This window comes from Capricornis sumatraensis, chromosome 5, assembly GCF_032405125.1.
Source record: "Capricornis sumatraensis isolate serow.1 chromosome 5, serow.2, whole genome shotgun sequence".
Taxonomy (NCBI): domain Eukaryota; kingdom Metazoa; phylum Chordata; class Mammalia; order Artiodactyla; family Bovidae; genus Capricornis; species Capricornis sumatraensis.
In genome coordinates, this window is record NC_091073.1 from 97,488,219 (window position 1) to 97,497,200 (window position 8,982).

The following is an 8,982-nucleotide window of genomic DNA, read 5'->3' on the forward strand; positions in this document are numbered from 1 at the left end:
TGCTTCTAATTCTGCTTCTAATCCCTGGTCAGAGAACTAAGATCTCATATACTGCACTGTGTGGCCAAAAAGTGAAAGAAAAAGAAAGGAATACAAAACAAAGAAGGGAGAGGGGAAGAAGGAAAAGAGCTATCACAGGAGCCCATGGTTTATTTCAGACACAGATAACAGATATATTGCTTTCAGTTCTAGGCTATGTCCCCTCAGCCCAGCAGAGACAAAGAGCTGGGACTGAACCCTCTACGTTCAAGTTTAGAACATCGAAGATCTACCTTATCCATGCAGGAAGACTAAAAATGGCACACCCCAGTTCAAGGAAGCAGAGAAAACAGGGGGAGAAATATAAGTCAGCTCTGAGAAACTGAACTCCAAGCCTGAGAAGATGCTTGTGCTGCCTCTGGGTATATCTGCACGATGCTGAATCCTCAAGCCAAGAAACTCAATATAAATTGGTTTAGGGAAATCCCTAGGAATACCACAGGACTCCCTGGGAATACCACAAAGGAATACCACAGGAATCCCTAGGAATACCACACAGCCACAGAAAGCAGGAAAGAGCTCTCCAAGCATGTTTCATAACCCGAGGTATATCTCACTAAATAAATGGAAATCTCACTAAAAAGTGACAAGTCAAAAACACCTACTGAAAAAGAATCCATAATAAAATATTAAAAGCTAGACAAGAAAGCAATCCATCATAAGGAAGAACTGGCAGACACAGCAGACAGGACAATTAACACACTAAGAACAGTGCATAATAGAAAAATATGACAAGCACTGTACAAGTTTTCTTAAAAGTGTTAAAGATGAAAGACAAGAAAGTAAACAATAATGAAAATATTGCACTATGAAGAAAAGCAGCTCATTGAGGGGAAAAAACAAAACTTTAGGAAATGAAAGCTATACCACTAAAGACTCAATGCATTAAACGGTAGACTTGACCCAGCTGGGAAGAGAATTGATGAACTGGAAGAAGAGGCTGATGAAAATAAGGGGGGAAAGGGGAAAGTAATGAGATACAAAATATGAGAGACTTTTGGGCTTCTCTGATAGCTCAGTTGGTAAAGAATCTGCCTGCAATGCAGGACACCCCGGTTTGATTCTTGGGTCAGGAAGATGTGCTGGAGAAAGGATAGGCTATCCACTCCAGTATTTCTGGGCTTCCTTGGTGGTTCAAGTAAAGAATCTGCCTACAATGTGGGAGACCTGGGTTTGATCCCTTAGTTGGGGAGATCTCCTGGAAAAGGGAAATACCCACTCCAGTACTCTGGCCTGGAGAATTCCATGGACTATACAGTCCATGGGGTCACAAAGAGTAGGACATGACTGAGCAACTTTCACTTTCACTTTCAAAGACTTTCACTGAAATGCCACCAAAGGATATACTTCATAAGAAAGAGGACTGGTTATATGTACTGTTATATTATACATATAAAGTTTCAGTCCGGTTCAGTTCAGTCGCTCAGTCGTGTCCGACTCTTTGTGACCCCATGAATCGCAGCATGCCAGGCCTCCCTCTCCATCACCAACTCCCAGAGTTCACTCAAACTTACGTCCATCGAGTTGGTGATGCCATCCAGCCATCTCATTCTCTGTTGTCCCCTTCTCCTCCTGCCCCCAATCTCTCCCAGCATCAGAGTCTTTTCTAATGAGTCAACTCTTTGCATGAGGTGACCAAAGCACTGGAGTTTCAGCTTCAGCATCATTCCTTCCAAAGAAACCCCAGGGCTGATCTCCTTTACGATGGACTGGTTGGATCTCCTTGCAGTCCAGGGGACTTTCAAGAGTCTTCTCCAACACCACACTTCAAAAGCATCAATTCTTCGGTGCCCAGCTTTCTTCACAGTCCAACTCTCACATCCATACATGACCACTGGAAAAACCATACCCTTGACTAGACAGACCTTTGTTGGCAAAGTAATGTCTCTGCTTTTGAAAATGCTACCTAGGTTGGTCATAACTTTCCTTCCAAGGAGCAAGTGTCTTTTAATTTCATGGCTGCAATCACCATCTGCAGTGATTTTGGAGCCCCCCAAAATAAAGTCTGACACTGTTTCCACTGTTTCCCCATCTATTTCCCATGTACTGACGGGACCAGATGCCATGATCATTGTTTTCTGAACTTTTTCACTCTCCTCTTTCACTTTCATCAAGAAGCTTTTTAGTTCCTCTTCACTTTCTGCCATAAGGGTGGTGTCATCTGCATATCTGAGGTTATTGATATTTCTTCTGGCAATCTTGATTCCAGCTTGTGCTTCTTCCAGTCCAGTGTTTCTCATGATGTACTCTGCATATAAGTTAAATAAACAGGGTGACAATATACAGCCTTGACGTCCTCCTTTTCCTATTTGGAACTAGTCTGTTGTTCCATGTCCAGTTCTAACTGTTGCTTCCTGACCTGCATATAGGTTTCTCAAGAGGCAGGTCAGGTGGTCTAGTATTCCCATCTCTTGAAGAATTGTCCACAGTTTACTGTGATCCACACAGTCAAAGGCTTTGGCATAGTCGATAAAGCAGAAATAGATGTTTTTCTGGAACTCTCTTGCTTTTTCCATGATCCAGCGGATGTTGGCAATTTGATCTCTGGTTCCTCTGCCTTTTCTAAAACCAGCTTGAACATCAGGAAGTTCATGGTTCATGTATTGCTGAAGCCTGGCTTGCAGAATTTTGAGCATCACTTTACTAGCATGAGATGAGTGCAACCGTGCGGTAGTTTGAGCTTTCTTTGGCATTGCCTTTCTTTGGGATTGGAATGAAAACTGACCTTTTCCAGTCCTGTGGCCACTGCTGAGTTTTCCAAATTTGCTGGCATATTGAGTGCAGCACTTTCACAGCATCATCTTTCAGAATTTGAAAGAGCTCAACTGGAATTCCATCACCTCCACTAGCTTTGTTCGTAGTGATGCTTTCTAAGGCCCATTTGACTTCACATTCCAGGATGTCTGGCTCTAGGTGAGTGATCACACCATCGTGATTATCTGGGTCATGTAGATCTTTTTTTGTACAGTTCTTCTGTGTATTCTTGCCACCTCTTCTTAATATCTTCTGCTTCTGTTAGGTCCATACCATTTCTGTCCTTTATCGAGCCCATCTTTGCATGAAATGTTCCCTTGGTAGCTCTAATTTTCTTGAAGAGATCTCTAGTCTTTCCCATTCTGTTCTTTTCCTCTATTTCTTTGCATTGATCGCTGAGGAAGGCTTTCTTATCTCTTCTTGCTATTCTTTGGAACTCTGCATTCAGATGCTTATATCTTTCCTTTTCTTCTTTGCTTTTTGCTTCTCTTCGTTTCACAGCTATTTGTAAGGCCTCCCCAGACAGCCATTTTGCTTTTTTTGCATTTCTTTTCCATGGGGATGGTCTTGATCCCTGTCTCCTGTACAATGTTACAAACCTCAATCCATAATTCATCAGGCACTCTATCAGATCTACTCCCTTAAATCTATTTCTCACTTCCACTGTATAATCATAAGGGATTTGATTTAGGTCATACCTGAATGGTCTAGTGGTTTTCTCTACTTTCTTCAATTTCATTCTGAATTTGGCAATAAGGAGTTCATGATCTGAGCCACAGTCAGCTCCCGGTCTTGTTTTTGCTGACTGTATAGAGCTTCTCCATCTTTGGCTGCAAAGAATATAATCAATCTGATTTCAGTTATAAACATATAAAGTTTATATGTATATAAAGTTTCTGAAAGAGAGAGGATGAGGGAATGTAATATTCCAATAGATAATGATCCATAATTTTCCAAAAAGAAGAAAGACACAGTTCTCAGGTTGAAACTGAGCTTATAAACAGATTGTGGTGAAACTGCAGAATATTGAATAGAAAAATGAAAACCTTAAAAGCAACCAGAAAAAAAAAAAAGCCTTTTCGCCTAGAATGACAATTATATTGGCAGTTGACTTCTTATTCACTGCAAAATATTATAGAAAAAATAGAATATCTTCAAAAGGCCAAGAGAAAACTGTCAGCCTAAAAATCTATGCCCACTAAATTGCCATTTGTGTTTTGAAATAAAAGATCTTTTAACACAAAGACTGAGAATGTTTGCCACTCAGACGTCTGAAATGCCACCAAAGGATATACTTCATAAGAAGGAAACTGAAATAAGAAGAAAGGCATGAAATGCAAGAAGCAATGATGAGCAAAGAGACTGATAAATATGTTCGTCAATCTAAACAAGCACTGAAAGCCACTGCTGGTGGAATGTAAATTGGTCCTGCTGCTTTATAGAACAATTTGGCAATACATTGTAAAGTTTAAGGTGCATGTATCCTATGATCCACAAATTCTACTTCTAGGTATCTACCTTAGAGAAGTGCTTACATATATGCCAAAGAGGCACACACAGCACTGTTTATCACAGCATTGCTTACGATCTGGAACACTGAAAACGTCTTAAATGCTCATTAGCAGAAGAATGGATAAATAGATTGTGGTATATTCAAACCATGAAACAGTATTCAGCAGTTAAAATTTATGAACTGGCACTATATGAAATAACATGAATGTTTGCATTTAAAAAAGAATACATCTGAATCAGTTCTAATGAGGTGGATGAAACTAGAGCTTATTATACAGAGTGAAGTAAGCCAGAAAGAAAAACACCAATACAGTATACTAACGCATTATATGAAATTTAGAAAGATGGTAATGATAACCCTGTACGTGAGACAGCAAAAGAGACACAGATGTAGTGAACAGTCTTTTGGACTCTGTGGGATAGGGTGAGGGTGGGATGATTTGGGAGAATGGCACTGAAACATATGAATTATCATATGTGAAACGAATCTGCAGTCCAGGTTCGATCCATGAGACAGGGTGCTCGGGGCTGGTGCACTGGGATGACCCAGAGGGATGGGATGGGGAGGGAAGTGGGAGGGGGCTTCAGGATGGGGAACACATGTACACTCATGGCGGATTCAAGTCAATGTATGGCAAAACTAATACAATATTGTAAAGTAAAATAAATTAATTAAATTTTAAAAAATAAATATATTTTTAAAGCACACAAACCAGTATCGTCTATTGTTTGTTGTTGTTCAGTCACTAAGTCATGTCTGACTCTTTGTGACCCCCATAAACTACAGCATGCCAGGCTTTCCTGTTCTTCACTGTCTCCTGGAGTTTGCTCAAACTCATTTCCATTGAGTCAGTGATGCAATCCAACCATCTCATCCTCTGTCGCCTGCTTCTCCTCTTGCTCTCAATCTTTCCCAGCATCAGGGTCTTTTCAAATGAGTCCGTTCTTCGCATCAAGTCCCAAAGTATTGGAGCTTCAGCATGAGTCCTTCCAATGAACACCCAGGACTGATCTCCTTTAGGATTGACTGGTTGGATCTCCTTGCTGTCCAAGGGACTCTCAAGAGTCTGCTCCAACACCACAGTTCAAAAGCAACAATTCTTCAGTGCTCAGCTTTCTTTATAGTCCAACTCTAACACCCATACATGACTACTGGAAAATTCATAGCTTTGACTAGATGGACCTTTGTTGGCAAAGTGATATCTCTGCTTTTTAATATACTGTCTAGATTTGTCATTGGAGAAGGCAATGGCGACCCACTCCAGTACTCTTGCCTGGAAAATCCCATGGTTGGAGGAGCCTGGTAGGCTGCCATCCATGGGATCGCACAGAGTCGGACACAACTGAAAGGCTTCACTTTCACTTTTCACTTTCATGCATTGGAGAAGGAAATGGCAACCCACTCCAGTGTTCTTGCCTGGAGAATCCCAGTGATGGAGGAGCCTGGTGGGCTGCTATCTATGGGATCGCACAGAGTCGGACACGACTGCCGCAGCAGCAGATTTGTCATAGATATTCTTCCAAGGAGCAAGTGTCTTTTAATTTTGTGGCTGCAATCACCATCTGCAGTGATTTTGGAGACCAAGAAAATGAAATCTGACACTGTTTCCACATTTCCCCCATCTATTTGCCATGAAGTGATAGGACCAGATGCCATGATCTTTGTTTTTTTGAATGTCGAGTTTTAAGGCAGCTTTTTCACTCTCCTCTTTCACTTTCATCAAGAAGCTCTTTAGTTCCTCTTGACTCTCTGCATTAAAGTGATATCCCCTGCATACCTGAGGCTGTCGGTATTTCTCCTGTCAATCTTGACTCCAGCTTGTGATTCATCCATTTCGGCATTTTACATGATATACTCTGCATATAAGTTAAATAACCAGAGTGACAATATATTGTCCATTGTTTATAAATACATATATTTAAGTAAATATATAACAGATGGGCTATCTGAATCGAATGTGTCAAGAAATGAGCAGTTGTTAGATTTCAGTGGTGAGTGCATGGATATTTATTATGTTACTTTCTGTATTGTACTTTATGCATCTTTAAAAGATTTTCTTTTCTTTTTTTTTAATGAAAGGATCTAGGTATTTAGAAATAAGGGTAAATGGGGATAAATGGCTGCATCAGTCCTCAGAGAGGATGATCTGCTGGGATGGGATTAGGAGGGAGGCTGAGTCCTGGGTCCAGGGATTATGAGGATTAATTCAGATCATCCCCCTAAGCTGATCACCTGGCTGGCATTCCCAGCACTCCAAGCCCTTCAGAGATGCATCTCTGGACCACAGTCCACTTCCCCCCATACTTCCTGCCTCCTGTCTCCACTCTCACATTCAATCCAGTACTGTTCTGCTCAGGGATTACCCACATTTGGGTCCCTAGAATAGATTGGTTCAGGTGTCCCCTGAATACTCCTCAAATCAAGGGTAAATGATGACCTGCACCCAGAAGGCAAGGAGAGATTAGTCCTAATACTCAGGATCAGAGCTCCCTGAGGAGAGCCTGGACCCTTGGATGTTACAGTAGACAACTGCCTTCCCAGTCCCTCCCTCTATTAGCCAAGAGGTCAGCAGTCAAGGTCTGCTAACTGACCCTGCTGGTCTGTCAGAACCAGAAGGAGCTGGGCTGGTGCAGAACAAAGAGTCACCCTGCTTCCAGCATTAGACTCCATCATTTCTGGGAATGCTATGCCCTTCATCTTCCTGATGCCAACCCCTTCCACCATCCCTGACAAGCACTCTGCTCCCCAAGTTTTGACAAACTTAAAGTCTGCAGCAGTCCCTCTGGAAGGGGTCTGGGTGGACTTGCTCAGCAGTCTTTCCCCACAGCTGGATCACATTAACCACAGGTCTGGAGTGGAGCCCTATCCCCCAGGGAGCACAAGAAACATCTTAATCTATGCTCACCATCTCTCTGAGCACATACTGGGCTGGGAGTATGAGAGGGAGGAAGAAAGGTGAGGAGAGAAGGCAGGGTGTGGCGGGAGGGAAAGAGAGACAGACAGAGGCTGAGAGGCAACATTATTGTTAACAGGTAACACTGAACTCCGTGAGTGTGAGATCATATACTAAATGATAAGCAGAGTATACAGATGTGAAGTTAGGAGATTTACCTTTACTCATTCATTCTACGTGTAAGAGAATTTGTCAGATGCTAGGAGAAGGCAATGGCACCCCACTCCAGTACTCTTGCCTGGAAAATCCCATGGACACAGGAGCCTGGTGGGCTGCAGTCCATGGGGTCACTAAGAGTTGGACACGACTGAGCGACTTCACTTTCACTCTTCACTTTCATGCATTGGAGAAGGAAATGGCAACCCACCCCAGTGTTCTTACCTTGAGAATCCCAGGGACGGGGGAGCCTGGTGGGCTGCTGTCTATGGGGTCGCACAGTCGGACACGACTGAAGCGACTGAGCAGCAGCAGCAACAGCAGAGATATACAGAAGACCATGGTAACTTCCCAGTCTTCAAGAAAATGGGCAGACAGAAAATTAAAAATCTGACCTTGACAACCCTGAGTGACTGGCACTGCCCTAGAGAGAAAGGAGGACAGGGTGTGTATAATGGGGTGGGAGGGGGCATCAGGATGGGCTGCCTAGGGATGACTCCCTGCTGAGTGTTGAAGGATAAGTAGGGGATGTCCAGGTGAAGAAAGTTTCTCCCCTGAAGAATATGGAGGGCTCGTGAACCTGGGAGCCTGTGGCGGTGACAAAGACAACATATGCCGAAGACCTTGTGAGTGGATGGGCGAGAGAAAGGATTGGTGTGTGTCCCTGGCTTAGGAAACTCCCAGTGCTTTTCTGGATGTCCTGGGACGCCCCAGTTCTCAAGTGTACCCATATTTTTCCTAGCTAAGACCTTCAGAGATGTGAGAACAATTGTTTCTTCAAGACCTGGCCCCTAGTAGACGTTCCTTGAATGAATGATGAAGTTAAGTGAAATAAGCCCGCGTAAGTTTCACATCTCCCATTTTTAACAGTGTAAATCAGCAGTGCCCACCCTGAACAGGCTATGTGTGCATGATGAGTGGGGGTCATGCTCGCAGCCCACCGGGAGTAGGGCTCGTGGGAAGGCAAGCGGTGGAGAAAGGCGGCCTTCGGACACTAAGGACTGTGTAGGGCCAAGGACCCGCCCCTCCTAAGAGGGTCCTGCTTCTGGCTTGGTGAGGGGCGCACGCACGGACAACAGAGGGATCAGGGCCCCGAGTTCACGTATCCTGGCCTCAGTTTCCCCGCTCCTGCCCTCACGCAGTTCTGAGGCTGGGAGACTGCAGAGCTGGGGGGCGCGCCCTGCGCCGTAGGGAGCCAGGGGAGTGGAAAAGCATCCGCGTGTTTGCAGGAAACAAGCCGGAAGGATCCGTCCATCCTTTTGGTTTTCCTGCCTCATCACCGAGCTAGACGGGATCCTGGCACACGGAGCAGAGGGGGTCCCCTCGCGCAGCCGACTCCTGGCTGCTCGCACTCTCCGCGCGGGTCTCCTCCCATCTCCCGCTCGCTCGGCCTCGGGGAACTCCGGAGCTGCGGCGGCCGACCGGCTTCCGGGCGGCGGCGGGGGCGGTGTCAGGTGGCCCGGCCAGGCCCCGCCCCCTCGGCCGGCCCGCCCTCCCTCCCCTGCGCACCCGGCTCCGGTACCCGGCTCCGGTACCCGGCCTCGCGGCGGCGGCGGCGGCGGCGGCG